Source organism: Leopardus geoffroyi, chromosome A1 (genome assembly GCF_018350155.1).
Source record: "Leopardus geoffroyi isolate Oge1 chromosome A1, O.geoffroyi_Oge1_pat1.0, whole genome shotgun sequence".
Classification (NCBI taxonomy): domain Eukaryota; kingdom Metazoa; phylum Chordata; class Mammalia; order Carnivora; family Felidae; genus Leopardus; species Leopardus geoffroyi.
Genome location: NC_059326.1, coordinates 93,865,575 through 93,883,117, shown reverse-complemented (window position 1 = coordinate 93,883,117; position 17,543 = coordinate 93,865,575). Strand labels below are relative to the sequence as shown.

At 44.5% G+C, this 17,543-nt stretch overlaps 2 long non-coding RNA genes across 2 annotated transcripts in view; one reads left to right on the top strand and one right to left on the bottom strand.

The window, feature by feature from the left end:
- Positions 1-17,543, top strand: part of LOC123602024 — a 152,340-nt gene that overhangs the window by 7,119 nt on the left and 127,678 nt on the right. The gene's annotated exons all lie outside the window — the stretch shown is intronic.
- Positions 8,320-9,981, bottom strand: LOC123602025. The gene is made up of 3 exons (XR_006714317.1): positions 9,712-9,981; positions 9,117-9,191; positions 8,320-8,653 (listed from the first exon to the last, which is right to left on the bottom strand). It is a non-coding gene; the product is annotated as an uncharacterized LOC123602025 (long non-coding RNA).

Genomic DNA, 17,543 nt, shown 5'->3' with positions numbered 1-17,543 from the left:
GGCAGACCCAGCCCTGACGTTTGAGATAACAAATTCCCCTTGGCTCAAGCCCGCGGGTCTTGGGCTTTTTCTCATTTGGAACTCAAAGAGCGCCAACAGACATCCACCCAACAAGTGGACTTTCCTAATACTGTGTTTGTTAAACCTGTGCTTTAAGACCACACCTTCTAGAACAAAGTACTTTTCATCCCCAAACGCCAACAACAAATGCTATCTTGTTCTTCCTTATCTTTTTCCCTTTCCCCTGTAGAGTGTAGGAAAGTAATCAAGGGCCCAACATATGGTCTCCAAAGTCTTGCCTTTGGGCTTGTCCTCTGAACAGCATTTTCGTGCTCAGAAGGAACTGAGCCTGGTTCTCCAGAGCTTTGTAAAAACAGAACTCTAGAGAACAAACCGAGGGTTACCAGAGGGCAGGTGACTAAGGGATGGGTTAAATAATAGGTGATGGGGATTAAGATGCATAGTTTGTCATGATGAGCACTGGGTGATGGATGGAAGTGTTGAGTCACTACATTGTACACCTGAAACTAATATTACACTGCATGTTAACTATACTGGCATTTAAATAGACACTTTAAAAAATACACGTCTAATAATAATAACCACAGACTTTGGGTCCAGTGTGATGTTCGTGTTGAAGGGCCTTTATTCTCGGGGAAACGTGGTCTAGGTCTTCCTCGGGATTGCTAGCATCCCAGATCCCCCCTGAACAGACCAAAATTTGGGCACATGATGAGCTTGGAGGTTGTTGGAGGCACAGCAACGAGAAAGCATTTTCAGAGAAATGACAAGCTATGGAGGGTTTTAATACTACAGCTGTGGCATGGATTTTTGAACAGGCTTCTATACTCTGGAAGCATGGGGGGATTTTAGCTCTGTCAGTAAAGCAGGAAAGCTGGAGAGGCAGAGAGGCGAGGCAGGCAGGATATTGTAGATAATGAAGCAATTTTCAACCGGAAAGTGTAGCAACATTGAAAAACCAGAACTGATACTTCCTTGTCTGCTCTTAACTGTGTGAGCACTTTTTGTGTGTGTGTGTGTAACACAGTTTAAAAATCCAGTCCTCAGATTGTTCGGGTGGGGGGTGGGGCGGTGGTTACTAAACCAGAGGAAATTACTGTGCACTGATATCCAGCAGTCCCTCTGTGTTGGACCCTGGAGCATACTGGTGGCTGGGGGGCACTGGCTGTGGGTGGTCTCCTCTGGGAAGAGGGAAGGAGGTGCGATGGTCTCCTGCTGGGAACGTGGCAGAGTGACTCAGAGTGTGGACGTTTCCTCCCTTTGCTTCGTGCAGATGCCCAGAACTCAAAAGGAGAAGAAAAGGGGCTGACACCAGTAGCTGGGTTTCTAAGTGAGGCAGCCTGAGGTCAGCGTGGCATTGGCTGGGGATGCGGGAGGCAGAGAGCAGCGGTATTTTCCTTAACCAAATGCCTTAGTGGACAAAAACCAGCCAGCTGATCAGTTGTTTTGACATCTTTTAAGCTCCCCCTCAGCTTTCAATTTGCCTAGCTGGTGTATAAATATAGGGCTTTGTTCTCTGGAACTTCTCATGTGTTTTCCAAGCATCCCAAAATTCCTCAAAGCATATCTGAGACTATGTTTCCTTTCCTTTTCTGTTGTCAACTTTTCTTAAAACCACACAAAGAATTCATGCCTTTTATAGAATCAGGAGAAAATTCAGGAACAGCAAAATGAGAAGCAGGAATAATGCCAGGGGTCATCTTTGTTGGCATTTTGTTACATGTATTTCCTTCATTGTGTGTTTATTGCTGGGCAATCCTTTTTTTTTTTTTTTTTTTTTCCTTTACTTGAGTATGTCCAGACATCTTTCCATGTTAACAAATACACTTCTATACAATAATTTTATTATTATTATTTTAATTTTTTAAAATGTCTATTTATTTTTGAGAGAGAGAGAGAGAGAGAGAGACAGAGACAGAGTATGAGTGGGATAGGGGCAGAGAGAGAGAGACAGAGAGAGAGAGAGACAGACAGACAGAAGCAGGCTCCAGGCTCAGAGCCTGATGCCGGGCTCGAACTCACAAATCGCGAGATCATGACCTGAGCCGAAGTCGGACGCTTAACAGACTGAGCCACCCAGGGGCCCCTCTATACAGTCATTTTAAAGGTTGGCCGCATTGTGTCCTGTTGTCTAGATATAGATGATTTATTTTGCCAGTCTCTGTTGTTGAGTCAGAAAGTAGTATCTGGTTTTCCTGTTGGGTAACATCCTTATGGTTATATGTTTGCCCACGTCTTTGGATGTCTCTCATAACTTCCTTGATGTGGAGTTTTGGGTCAAGTTGTGATTGTTTTTGAGGATTTTATGCCCTTTGCCAAATTGCCCTACAGGAAGTTCGTGATGGGTCACTAGTGCCCATGTCTTAAGCACCAGCTTTACACACTATAATGATAATTCCATCCAGGTTGGACCCAGCGTGCAACGAAACACACAGACTCGTTTTCTTATTCAGTCTACTTACTTCTTCTTTAAGGTTTTACTCCTCATTATCCCGGATACTTTAGGAACTTGCAGGAAAATGGAAATATCTTGTCCCTCCATACATTTAACCAATATTTGCTCAACACCAACCACGTGCTTAGTCTGGAGTCTCAGCAGAGCAGTGAACAGGACCCAGACCCTGTCCTCAAGGAAATTGCAACATAATGGAATTAATTAGGACCGGAATTTCACATACGTAATAGCCAACTTGTGCAGAATAATTTTAAGATCCCTCCTGATGTGTATTACCTCATTTAAATCCACAACGACATTGATATCAGTATTACTACCCCATTTCATAGGTGAATAATACATCAAGGCAGAAAGATACCAGCTGCAAACTTATGGAACTAACATGTGGCAGAGTAGCACCTCTAAATCACTCCCAGGGGAGCAGAAGGGAAAGAAAATACTATATTAAGGACATTAGAAAGTCACACAAAGTTTTATTCTTCACTTGTTTCTAAATACACGAAGTTCTTTGTCTCATTGTCTCTCCTCTTTGAAAATCCTTCCTGCATGGGCTCGAACCCACAGTCTGTAAGATCATGACCTGAGCGGAAGTCGTATGCTTAACTGACTGAGCCACTCAGGCTCCCCTCCACTAATTCATTTTTATCCCAGAAATAAACTTGTCAATTTCACTGTCATCACACATCCCCCGCAGAGAGGTATATGTAAAGTCCAGGAGCAGGACAGTGGCTTTCTGACCCTCCAGTGTTGCTGGTGTGAATTTCCAAGAGCAGGTGCACATCTCTGACTCTGATTTCATCACATTGGGAAAACCCAAGATGTGGAAGGGTCATTTTAGAAGTAAGGGGACATTTTTGTTTCTGTTCATGGACAGAACTCCTTTTGTTAGATAGCAGTTTTAAAATTGATAGTAGCCAGGGCACCTGGGTGGCTCAGTTGGTTAAGCGTCTGACTTTGGCTCAGGTCATGATCTCACAGTTCATGGGTTCCAGCCCTGCGTCGGGCTCTGTGGTGACAGCTCAGCCTGGAGCCTGCTTTGGATCCTGTGTCTCCCTCTCTCTCTGGTCCTCCCCTACTCCTGCCCTGTCTCTCTGTCTCTCTCAAAAATGAATAAACGTTAACAAAATTAAAAATTAAACTAAATTAATAGTATCCTCTTGTTTTTGTTTTGGCTACCAGGAGCAAAGAGCTAATCTGGGAACTGATTGCAATGGCTTTCTGTAGCTTAGATTTTATAATACAGTATTTTCCAATCCAGACCCCTCATTCATTCATTTTTATTTTGATGAGTAAATTGGATTTGGGACTTTTATCATAAACTTCCTCATTTTTTTTAATAGGTGAGGAATAAAAGATCAATAAATGGAAGGAGATCTGAAAAACAACCACTTAACAGGCAGGCTGAAGGAGAAGGTGATAAAAATTCCTTTCTCAGTCACCTATCCCAGTGTAGATACCTGCCTGGCTACATTTTATCCGAGTCAGCTGCTTTTCTGCTCTCCACATATAAGGCGTGTGTTTATTCATCTAGGACTCACTTGGTCCTGGACAGCCAAAAGAAGCCAGTTGGACATCACTTTGGCTTCTGCCGTTAATATTCTTTTTTGTTTTAATTGTTTGCTTTTTTTTTTTTTAAGTTCATTTATTTTGAGACAGAGAGCGCGCTTGCAGGGGAGTGGTAGAGAGAATCCCAAGCAGGCTCTGCACTGTCAGCACAGAGCCCAACATGGGGCTCAAACTCACAAACTGTGAGATCATGACCTGAGCAGAAATCAAGAGTCAGGCGCTTAACCAACCGAGCCACCCAGGAGCCTGAGTGGGCAGGGTTCCTAAACTACTCCTCTTGGAGAGCTGAAGCCTTGGCACTTGAAGACTGTAGCAGGGACAAGAGCGCGGGGACCCACAGAGCTTGCCCTGCAGTGTGAGCCCGAGTCAGTGCGGTGTTCCTCTGAGATGCCACCTTCCAGTGGTGATCATATGTCTATGCATCCCTCTGCCCTTGAGTGTCATGTGAAATTTGTGCTGGTGTCCTGGTCCCTGACTGTCTGCCTAGTGTTTTAGGGTTGGTTGTTGGGAAGGCTTTTCTGTGCGAGATTTTGAAGTGTGATGCTTGAGGAAAATGGAGGAGACTCTGACAATGTTTAAATTTCTTTTTTTTTTACTGTTTATTTATTCTTGAGACAGAGACAGAGCGTGAACAGGGGAGGGGCAGAGAGAGAGGGAGACACTCAGCCCCATCAGGGTGAGCTCACTCCCTTTCTCTCTAACCCCTCAACTACCCCTGTGGCTTCTGCACCCACCCAGGTCCACAGTGATCTCAATGATCACAAGATCTAGAAGCTCACCTGGGAGTCGCTGTGAGCACACGCTTTGATTGCATGGGGTTAAAGTCTCTACAGAACCCTAGACAGTTTGTTTTTGGGATTACAGGAGCGGAGAAATCATATTAAAATGACTTCCTGGCATTTTCTCCCTCCGCTCATTTACCAGTCATTCTGGAATATCAAATATCAGATCAAACATAATGAAAGTTCCAAGTCTGCTTCTCTGATTAATTTTAATATATCCTCAAGAAAAGCAGATTCTTCTCCTTCCGCAAAGTAGACAGATTTGCTTGCCAGCCGTTTCCTTTGCGAATGGCTGTTCTCTCTTTATTTTCAGGGACCACACAAACACGGCAAAAATATTGGGGGCAGAGATTCATTTTTAACAAGTAGGAGGAAGTCTCAGAGAATTTAGAAAGATGGGGAGTCAGCAAGAAACAGAGACACCAAATGTTATTGTCCAAGTTCAGGGCACTTTTTCACTCGATACTATTTTTTTTTTTTTTTAGAGGATCTACAGCCTCGTCATTCTAATTCCTTGTTACCCAAAGGGTAGTATGCGGACCAGAAGATTTGGCATCACGTGGGAATTGTTCAGGAAAGTCCTGCTTGACATTAACAAAAAAGGGATTGCGTTAACTGTTAAGCTTGTAGGAAGAGAACACAAATTTCCTTTGCTTCCCTGACTTGATGGTCCCAGTAAGCTCTCGGTATCTGTAAGAATTCAACCTCGCTAGCTCGGATTTCCCTGGCAGCGTCTAAGACAGGATCTCAGTTCATTTTCCAAGTACCTTTAAGCTTCCCTTGGAATCCTCCGAAGGTCACCCACATGCCACTTGGAGGGACAGATTTTCCTCCCCGACTGTTGCCTGTCACTTACTGCCTGCTGGGGTGTTTCATGGCAGCCCCAAATCCCCTCCAATGGGCAGACGTATTCAAGGGCCATGTTTCCTTCAATATTCACCACATCAAGATTCCATTAGGGGGTGGAGGGTGGACAAATGGGTGGAGGGGAGTGTGAGATACAGGCTTCCAGTTATGGAATGAATGAGTCATGGGAATAAAAGGCACAGCACAGGGAATATGGTCAGTGGTATTGTAATAATGCTGTATGGTGACAAGTGGTAGTTATACTCGTGAGCACAGCGCAACATATAAACTTGTTGAATCAGTATGTTGTATACCTGAAACTCATGTAACATCGTATGTCAACTATACTCAAATAAACAAAATTTAAGCCCATTTTATTTAAAAAAAAAAAAAAGGGGGGGCACCTAGGTGGCTCAGTCGGTTAAGTGTCCAACTTCAGCTCAGGTCATGATCTCATGGTTCATGGGTTCGAGCCCTGCGTTGGGCTCTGTGTTGACAGCTCAGAGCCTGGAGCCTGCTTCAGATTCTGTGTCTCCCTCTGTCTCAAAAATAAATAAACATTAAAACAAACAAACAAAAAACCCCCTCAAATATCTTCAAAAAAAAAAAAAAAAAAGAGTCCTCTAGGCCATGAGCAGAGATGGGGAGGTACCACTTCCTACATTTGCTGACGTAGCCTTGTGTGTACCCTAATATAACTCCCAGCCCTACTCTCCCCAGATCTAAGACATCTCCAAGGCCACAGTTTTGATAGGCACCTGTCTCCGCTTCCCATCTCCATTCCCAGGCACTCTGGCACCAAGCCCTCACTGCAAATTCCTTCCTCCGTGAAAGCCACCTCACGCAGAATGAACCAATGCCCTGGGTCATCATTAGTACCAATGCATCATATCCTCACAGAGTCTGAATCCCCACATAGGCTCAGCTGGAACCACACCCATGAGAAGCAACAGTGTGATGTAGATGGTTACACAACAACAAAAACCAACCACCATATCCACAGCCAGTGCTTGCTTTGAGTTCATTACCCATCAAACCAAAATACTTGGAGACGTATTTTTGCTAGATCACTGGAGACACTCATTGAGCTTGGCTGAGATCACAGACAGGAAAACTACATCTTAAGATAGATGTTGATAATATGGAGAGGGGCCAGATCTCAGCAAAGAGGATGTTGACATGTCTGGAAAGCACTTATATAGGAGTGAAAGGAAGCAGAGAGGTTTCTCCTGGAAAATGGAGGCCAGGATAAGGTCTACAAAAATATTTTTTTAATGTTTATTTGTGAGAGAGAGAGAAAGAGACAAAGTGTGAGCTGGGGAGGGACAGAGAAGGAGACACAGAATCCAAAGCAGGCTCCAGGCTCTGAGCTATCAGCACAGAGCCAGATGCAGGGCTTGAACCCAAGAACTGTGAGATCATGACCTGAGCCCAAGTCAGACGCTTAACTGACTGAGCCATCCAGGTGCCCCTAAGGTCTGTAAATTTTAAACAGCAGTCATGTGGCCAGATAAGGTCTGTTGTTCTGGCTTTTCCTGATGCACAAAGACCAATGAGAGGAAATACAGAGAGGTAGGTTCTAAGACCACAAACCAACTAATGAGGAGTGAATGCCTTGGGAAGTTGACTTCCCTGTCACTCATGCATCTCAGCTAAGAAGAGTATATTTCCATTAGAGCACTTTAGGAGAAATTATTGAATTAAATGGGGGAGAGAATTAACCCTGACAGCCTAGTATCTTGAAAAAAATGCTAGAAGGAATCTTTAATGTTTAAAGAAAATTTATGTATTTATTTTAAGATAGAGATAGAAAGAGAGAGCATGTGAGTGAGTGGGTGAGGGGAAGAGAGAGAGGAAGAGAGAGAAAGTAGGCTCTATGCTCAGTGAAGAGCTCAACATGGGGCTGGATCCCAACTGTGGGATCATGACATGAGCCAGAATCAAGAGTCAGACGCTTGACCAACTGAACCACCCAGGTGCCCCTAATCTTAGAGGTTATTACCCAAGTTTAGGAGACTGACACCCAGAGTGGGGATTTGACTTACCCAAGTTCAGATGTCTAAATTATTATTATTGTTTTGTTTTAGAGAAAGAGAGAGAGTGCGAGCAGGGGAAATGTCCAGAGAGAGAGAGAGAGAGAGAGAGAGAGAGAGGGAGAGAGAGAGAGAGAGAGAGAGAGAGAGAGAGAATCTCAAGCAGTCTCCAGGCTTGATGTGGGGCTCGATTCCATGACCCTGGAATCATGACCTGAGCTGACCCTGGGATGGTGACCTGAGCTGAAATCAAGAGTTGGACACTTAACTGACTGAGCTACCCAGGCACCACTAGAGTCCAGATTTCTAATCCCTATCTGAGTATATTTCTGGCTACGTGCCATTCTTCCCTCTAAGATTCCATACATATCTCAACTTCTTTGATGCTATATCTACCCCAAGGGGATCAGGTGAATTAATGGGAAAATTGAAGAAATCAGGTAGGACTTGAATGATTTACTCTCTGGAAACTACCATGAAGTAAATTAATTCTGTTAAGAGTAAACTGTCTACTTCTCCTTAGACTTAACCAATTGAATCTCTTCATTCACAAATAGGTATATCTCTTTCAGAATATATTAGTAGAGTTCCAATCTATTCTCCACTTAAACTTTGACTTTATCTGAGAACCATTTCAACTGAATATTCTCTAGGACATAGGTTAGAAATTCATTTATTCTTTGGGTCAAATGGAATGAAACAATGATTGACCATTGAGATGTCATATTTAATTGTTAGAAAGAGCAGAGCCATTTGTAAACAAACAAACAAGCACAAACCTCTTTCAGACATATCCTGAACATGCACTGGCCTAAAGGACACCATTGACCCTGGGATTGTGAGGAGATAGTTCTCGTGGGAGATAGTTCCATTCATGGTTCAAGTTGAGCTTGCTGACACTTCACTCTCTGGTGCCACCTGGCCAACCCTTGCATAGCAAGCTTCTGCATCTGTGAAATAGGGATGTTTTCATCACTGTCATCCTCCAATTCCTCCAGGTCTATTAGGAGGATCATCAGCAAGGGCTACAAGACTTAACATACAAAATCCTGGGGCACCTGGGTGGCTCAGTCGATTAAGCATCCAACTCTTGGTTTTGGCTCAGTTCATGATCTCATGGTTCATGAGTTTGAGCCATGAGTCAGGCTCTGCATTCACAGCAGGGAGCCTGCTTGGGACTCTCTGTCTCCTTTTCTCTCTACTCCTCCTCCTCTTGCACACACACACACACACACACACACACTCTCTCTCTCTCTCTGTCTGTCTGTCTCTCTCAAAATAAAGAAATAAACATTAAATAAAAAAGAAAGAAAATAGGGGAACTCTATAGCATTTTCTTAGTGCCAGGAGCTTCAGCTGGACCTTCTATTAGGAGTGTCTTTTGTTTTCATAGTGAGATCCTTTCAACCTTACCTGAGTGTGTGCCAATGAGTGACTCTTGAGGAGTGAGGGGGACCTGGGTAGCTTCAGCTTCAGGAGTGAGGGGAGCTAGTGCCAGGAAAACCAAACAGGTGATTAGAGTTTTGGACCTTCAGCTCCCCACCCCCGCCCCACCCTACACTCTCCAGGGGTGGAGACAGAATTCAGTCACCAACAATTCAGTCATTTGTGTAATGAAACCACCATGAAAATCTCTGAAAAGACTGGGTTTAGAAAGCTCCAAGGGGTACCAGTCAACCCGCTTTCAGCAATTTAAGTTCTTAAGTTTTGTTAAACTTATTTTTGTTAACTAAAATTTGCTGCCCAGCATCCATCGTTCCATTTTCCCTTTCTTCTGATAACAGCATGTTGATTTTTCCAGAGAGCATCATCCCTTCCTCCCTTTCAGACCATGGGAGGAGCTGACCCACCCCCTGCTTATATGGTGGCAAGTCAACAGAGTTCATCCTTTAAAAAAAAATTGTTTCAAGAGTGGGCACATGAAATAAGTTAGTTTAATAAACCTAGTCTTTGGATGTTTGCCTGACATTGCCAAAGAAAGTTCTCTCTGTCCTTTGAGATTGCTCACCTGAATGGATGTAAACCAAGACCTTGTGGGGGCCATCCTGTGTCCACGAGGGTGATGTTGCCTGAGAGTGGAGCCAGGACAAGAGGAAATTGGAGGGAGTGTAGGGGAGAGAGGGAGAGAGAGAGAGGGGCGTCGGGAGGAGACTTTCTATTATGGGAGCCAATAGATTTCCTTTTCTTCTTTAGCCAGTTCAAGTTGGGTGTCTGTCATTGAGCCAAATATATCCTTCTTAGCATTTCCAAAGTGCCCTTCCACTCTGGTCCCAGATGGCCTGGGAGGAACATGGACAAAGCTCCTAAAGCTCTCTGCTGAAATTATTTGGGCTCTGGAGACTGAATTTAAGTCCTGGTGCCCCCATCATTTACTAATAATGATCAGGGACATGCTGTATAATTTCCTGTAAAGCACAGATAAAAATACCTCCCCTACCTACCTCACAGGTTATTGGTATAGCAGAATGAAATGAAGCATGTATAGTTGCTATCTTAGCCACATGAACACGTTAAAATGTTAGCGAGGAACAGAGGAGAAAATCACTGGTGACTTCTGGTGTCCTCTCTGTGCTAGGGACAATGCCAGGCACTCCACATACACGATTGTCCTTTATCTTTATGACAGCCCTGTGAGGCAGGCTGTGGTAAGCGTTCCCATATACAGCATCTAGTACATTTCCTGGTTGGGAGCGGTTGCTCAATACATATCAATTTCCTGTTGTAACTGTGCCACCGGCTTAGGGACCTAGGATAAATCACATCTACAGTTCTCAAGTTTCTTTAGCTGTAATATAGTGGCTTGAACTAAATAATATTCAGTATTCCAGGCAGCCTTAATTGTATAAGGTAGAATTTTTGAACTTGGCACTTGGAAAAAAGGCTTTATGATCAGACAAGTTGGGGACATGCTGGAATCAAAGTTACATAAGACTCCTGTGCAAGGTCATGTAACAAATCTGTAGCTGACCTAGGAAACTGGGGATATTCTATGGCTTGATAGGGGTTTAGGCTACACAGGTGCATGCATTCTCAAAACCCAGCATCCATAGACATAGTATTTGTGCATTTCATAGAACATAAATTTTATGTGGGAAGGAAAGATCTGTAAAAAAAAAAAATATTGAGCGCTAGGTAACCCTATGCATGTTGAAGTATTTGGGGGAAAAGTGTACTGAGGCCTGTAAGTTCCTTTGAAATGTACCAGAATTAACATGGTCTAATGGGTGAAGACAGGGTTAGACAGATGGATAGATGGGATACAGAAAGGATAGTCAAATGATCATGAAGTCATCCAGGTGGGGTGGTGCCCAGGGTTCACAGCAAAGTGCTTTCTACTGTGCTGCCTGTTTGAGGTTTTTCATATTAAAATGTTAGTTTCATAACAAAATGTTAGAGAAAACAACCATTGCCATGCCCAGTTTTCTGTCCAGGGCCTTATCTCTCACGGTTCCAGCCAGCCCATGGTTCCAGCTTCGCTTTGGGCTCCCAGGTGAAGATCTACTGCCTGAGGATCTGAGCTCTCTGCCTAGAAGGAAACAGGCACACAATTTATTGTGCTGATTCCCTTCCCGGGCAAAAATCTCACCCTTTTTCTTAACAGGGAAAGCAAACTCCCTCCAGCTCAATCCCTTTGCCCTAGCAAGAGCGAGCGTGAGTTCTGAAACATCCCCTCTGCCTCAGCTGTCACCGCCTCTGTTCCCTGCTGCTGCCTTGGCTTTGGTGGCTCCCCAGTCCCCCAACAGCCACTCTGTCACCATTGCCTCCACTCTGTCACCTTCCCCCGTGGCCTGGCTTTGGGGGCTCCACAAGCCCTGGAAATACCGGAGAGTCCCCCTCTGCCTTCCCTCTCACAGTGTGATCTGGGGTCAAGTCCAGGGGTTTAAGCTGACGACTCTATTTATGGTTTTAGTTCATTTAATTAATCAGGCACATCAAATCTGCTACCCGCTATGTCTTAAACTCTGACCCCCATCCACTTTTGAATGATAATTATGCCTGCTGTTTGCCTATGCTTTTCTTAATTCTAAGCGCTTTGTCTCTCTTTCCATAGCTCATTGCAATTTTCACGAGATAGACAAGCATGTAGGTGTCACTCAGCTTTCACAGATGGAGAATCTGGGAGGCCGTGCAAACACATTTATTGAGTTCCTACTGCATGCCCTCATTTGCTGCCTGTTTCCACGTCCCCGTCCCACTTTTAAAGCCCACAGCCTCCTTGCAAGGCGTTTAGTACACGGGTACCACGGTACCACTTTTGCAAATGGGGAAACTGAGGCCCAGAGAATACTTGTTGAGGTCCAACAACCACACAGCAACAGAAGCACAGTCCCACAGAATATCAGAACAGGAGGGGTGTCAGTGGCTTCCTAGCCACCCACTCTACTTTCCAGTTGAAGGCACCAAGTCCCGGAGAGCAGACGTGAGCTCCTTTGAAGAAGAGCTTAGAATTCGAACTCAGGTCTACTTTTTCTGACTCCATTTAGAAACTTCAGAACTCCATATAAGACATAGACATATGGGGAAGCTGGAGCGTTTCACACCCGCAGGGTAGCTGTATGCCACTCTAGGCTGGCCTTGCAGTTTTTAAATCTGGCAGGAGCTGAATGCTGGGTTGCCTTCAAAGCTTAGCCACTCGCAGGCTGTGAGGCACTTGGGCAGCCCAGACGGAATCTATGTTCCTGGTGCAACAATCGCCTCACGTGCCAGGAGGCTTTGCAAGCCAAGGGCAGAATCAATTCCTGCAATATAAACATCGAAATGAGTAGCGAATGGAAAAAAAACACATCAGACCCCAGAGCAGCTAGGCACCTGGACCTGCTTTTACAGCAACCCCCGCCACATCCTGATTCAGTTTGATTGGGTTTGAGGGTGAAAGGGTTGGGGGGTGCAAAGGCCCAATTTTCCTACCGATGTGACATGCATCACCTCCCTGCAGACAGCATAAGCTTGCTAATCAGATAGCCTCTGGATACGGCTGTTCACACCCAAGTGTTGCAGACAGAAGGATGCTTACTTCTGAGCTGGCGTTTCGGTCCCTCTCCCAATAAAGTTGGCAGCTAGGTCTGAGGTTTGTTTGCATATTTAGTTGCTTGTATATCTGCAAAAATCTCTCAGTCCTCTAACACACGGGCTCCCATCACTGAAGGTGAACCGTACTGGTTGAACTGTCCTGTGTACAGGTGGCTTGTATGTGTGAATGGCATGTGGCAAGCCCAGACAGACATGAACTTCATTTGGACTCCTGAATCAGTAGAGCTCTCACCTGTTGCTTAAAAGGGACGGTTGTTTGTTTGTTTTTTTTTAGGTTTATTTATTTATTTAAAGAGAGAGAGTGGGGAAGGGGCAGAGAGAGGAGGGAGAGAGAGAATCCCAAGCTCGATCCCACAAACTGAGAGATCATGGCCTGAGCCTAAACCAAGAGTTGGATGCATAACCGACTGAGCCACCCAGGCGCCCCGGGACAGTATTGATTTAGCCACAGTGGGCCCTGGATGGGACCGTGGATGTCCCACATGTGACATTATAGACGACAAAATGAGCCAGACTTTGGTAGAAGTTCTGCTTTCTGACAACCAGAGGCTAAGTATTATTGGGTCTCCTGGGGCCCACTCATTCCCCTGGTGCTGGGGGTGGGATATGAACCAGATGTGCAACAAAGGGATGGGTATTCTCACGGCTTCTCCTAGAGCAGATTATTCCCAGGCAAGGCGATCCCGTAGCTTAACATCCAGACTAGGTCTGTCTGGGGAGGGAAAAGGGGGCCTATTAATAAAATTACACAGGCATATCAGGGGTGAACCAGGACTGACCGTGTGTCTCTTAGGACTCTTGAGCGGAATAAGAGAAAATACTGCCTCCCTGGGCTCTGAGGCAGGAGAGACCTGGGGCACGTCCCTGCCACAATGGCAGCAGGCTGGGCACCGAGAGGGAGAGGGACGGGAGGGATGCTGTAGGCTGGTCTGGGTCTTGGCATTTACTGGAAGCTACTCCCTGAACCATATTTCCAATCCATCACCTCTGACAGTTCGGTGCAGATTCCTTAAATGTTGCTGCTTGGGCATTTGTGTGTGCAGAATGAAGGGAAGGGAGGGGTGAGTGAGCACAGAAAACACAGTGGGAAGGAAGCGTCCCCTCCCTTGAGGGCTGAGGGGTAGGAGCAGTCGGGGGTGGCATGAGGGGGTGTCTCCAGCAGAGCTCAGCTGTGCACAGTGCTACAGCAGCCTCCTGGAGGCGGCAGGACATGGGACAGCAGGGTGACAGCACCAGGCACGGACAGAGAGCAGGGGCCACGTGGGGGGTGGGCGTGGGGGGAGGGTCCCAGCCGGTCTGCTAAGGACTCTGTACCCTCTGTGCATCTGGGTGCTTGATTCACCCCCCCAAGCCCACCTCCACACTTCCCCGTCTGAGTTGTCTTAACAGGGTATGCGCTTTGCGATCACAGAGACGCTTTCAGATTCTGTTGCTGTTCTGTTCCTTGTGTGGCTTCTCACGCCTGGGGAGATAACGGATGGCTTCGGGAGACAGTCTGAGCTCCCGGCTCCCCGGCTCTCTGCGCACACCTCCAGGCTGGCGTTTGAGTTCTGAATTGTACTTGCTTGTCCCTTATCCGTCTTGCCCACTCTCTCTGCTAACAGCAACTTGAGATTGCCGCATCCTCAGTGCCCAGCACTGTGCCTGGCAAAAAGTGGGCCTCCAGGGTGTCTTTGAGCAAATGACGGCAAGAGATGGCAGTCACCTGGGGGGTAAAACAGAGGTCAGGATACAGCCCCCATCCTCTTCAAGGTCTCAGACACCCATGCAGCTTCTCCAAGACAGTATAAAACCTCTAGTCTTGCTTTTTCCCCCCTATTGCTTTCAATTTGATCTTGTTGGTCTGCTTTCTATGCTACACAGAGAGAAGAAAAAAAATGACCTTACTCTTGTGGCTTGAAAATGACACGGGCAGGGGCTCCTGGTTGGCTCAGTTGGTTAAGTGTCTGACTTTGGCTCAAGTCAGGATCTCCAGCTCCTGGGTTCAGCCCATGTGGGGCTCTGTGCTGACAGCTCGGAGCCTGGAGCCTGCTTTGGATTCTGTGTCTCCCTCTCTCTCTGCCCCTCTCCTGCTCACGCTCTGTCTGTCTGTCTCTCTCTCTCAGAAATAAATAAACATTAAAAATTTTTTTTTAAATTGACTGGGGCAAACAGGATTTTTTTTTCTCAATTTTTTAAAAAGTTTATTTATTTATTTTGAGAGAACGAGCGAGTGAGCGAGCGAGAGCACAAGCAGCAGAGGGGCAGAGAGAGAATCCCGAGCAAGCTCCACAGTGTCAGCGCAGAGCCTGGTGCACTGGTGCAGGTCTTGAACTCACTAACCGTGAGATCACGACCTGCGCTGAAACCAAGAGTCCAATGCTCAACCAACTGAGCCACCCAGGCACCCTAAACAGGATTTATTTCTAATTAAGTGCTTCCAGAAAAATTTCTCCCATTGCATCTTTTCCTTTGCAGTTCTTACAACTCATAATATATAGGGGTGCTAGTTGTATCATTTTTTTAGTTTTTCCACAATACAGGAGTCCATTTGAAAAATTGCCATTATTGAGGGGCACCTGGGTGGCTCAGTCGGTCAAGTGTCTGACTTCAGCTTGGATCATGATCTCACAGTCCATGAGTTCGAGCCCCACATAGGCTCTGTACTGACAGCTCAGAGCTTGCTTCAGATTCTGTGTGTCTCTCTCTCTGCTCCTCCCCTGCTCTCACTCTCTCTCTCTCTCAAAAATAAAATAAAAACATTAAAAAAAAATTGCCATTATTGCTTGGGAGTTCTGAAGTTATTTCCTATCATAATCTGAAAGAGTGTTTCCCTCTTGTAATTTGGCTTGCAATTTTACTTAGGAATTTTTCCCTGTGTTGGGAGAAATTACATGATATACCTAGTCATATGTTCAGCATATTATAATCATTCAATACATGTTGCTTAAAGAGAACATTTCCTACTTACAAAGGCTGAACAAAGACTTTTTAAAAAATAAAGATCAGAGAAGTTGTAGCAGATATAAATATATGCATTTATTCTTCCAGGCTTTACATCTGAACACAGGTTTTTTAAAAAATTAATTAATTAATTATTTTTTCTTTCTATAATTTATTTATTTTTTATAATTTACATCCAAGTTAGTTAGCACATGGTGCAACAATGATTTCAGGAGTAATTACCCATTTAGCCTATCCCCCCTCCCACACCCCTTCCAGTAACCCTCTGTTTGTTCTCTATATTTAAGAGTCTCTTATGTTTTTGTCCCCCTCCCTGTTTTTATATTGTTTTTGCTTCCCTTCCCTTATGTTCATGTATTTTGTCTCTTAAAGTCCTCATATGAGTGGAGTCATATGATTTTTGTCTTTCTCTGACTAATTTTACTTAGGATAATACCCTCCAGTTCCATCGCATAGTTGCAAATGGCAAGTTTCATTCTTTTTGATTGCTGAGTAATACTCCATTGTATACATACCCCATTTTCTTTATCCATTCATCCATCGATGGACATTTGGGCTCTTTCCATACTTTGGCTATTGTTGATAGTGCTGCTCTAAACATGGGGGTGCATGTGTCCCTTCGGAACAGCATACCTGTATTCCGTGGATAAATGCCTAGTAGTGGAATTGCTGGGTGGTAGGGTAGTTCTATTTTTAGTTTTTTGAGGAACCTCCATCCTGTTTTCCAGAGTGGCTGCACCAGCTTGCATTCCCACCAACAATGCAAAAGAGTTCCTCTTTCTCTGCATCCTTGCCAACATCTGTTGTTGCCTGAGTTGTTAATGTTAGTCATTCTGACAGGTGAGGTGGTATCTCATTGTGGTTTTGATTTGTATTTCCCTGATGATGAGTGATGTGGAGCATTTTTTCATGTGTTGGTTGGCCATTTGGATGTCTTCTTTGGAGAAGTGTCTCTTCATGTCTTTTGCCCATTTCTTCACTGGATTATTTGTTTTTTGGGTGTTGAGTTTGATAAATTCTTTGTAGATTTTGGATACTGACCCTTTATCTGATATGTCATTTGCAAATATCTTCTCCCATTCCGTCAGTTGCCTTTTCGTTTTGCTGATTGTTTCCTTCTCTGTGCAGAAGCTTTTTATTTTGATGAGGTCCGAATAGTTCATTTTTGCTTTGGTTTCCCTTGCCTCTGGAGATGTGTTGAGTAAGCAGTTGCTGTGGCCGAGTGAACACAGTTTTTTACAAATTGCCTGGTAAGTAACAGGTGGATAAATTTGAAGGTTAAGGTGAAAACTTTACTTTTAAATATTTAAAAAATTTTTCTTTTAATATTTATTTTAAAAATGGTAAGAGGAGAAAATGAAAGTAATAGTCATCCCATCTTTGCCACATTTTTGAGAATCATAACTTCCCCCATTATCACCACCACCAAAATCTAGTCACTGTTATTAACACACACACACGCACACACTTATACATGCTCACTCACATACTCATACAAACTCATACATACACACTCACTCATATTCTCACTCACCCACATACACACTCCCACAACCACACACATGCACATTCACACCCACCACATACACACACTGACTCACTCGTATACTCATACAAACACTCATATACTCTCACCCACATATACACACTCACATAAACACACACACTTACTCACATACACACTCACACAAGTGTGCACACACACACACACAGAAACTCACTCACATATATTTCTAAAAAAATGGAATCATCCTTATTATACTGTACTGCCATTTTCCTTTTTCATATTTTCAAATTTTTTATAGACCTATTGCAAACTCAGAATGAGATAGTATCTCATTCTTTTTTTATAATTTTGTTTTTTGC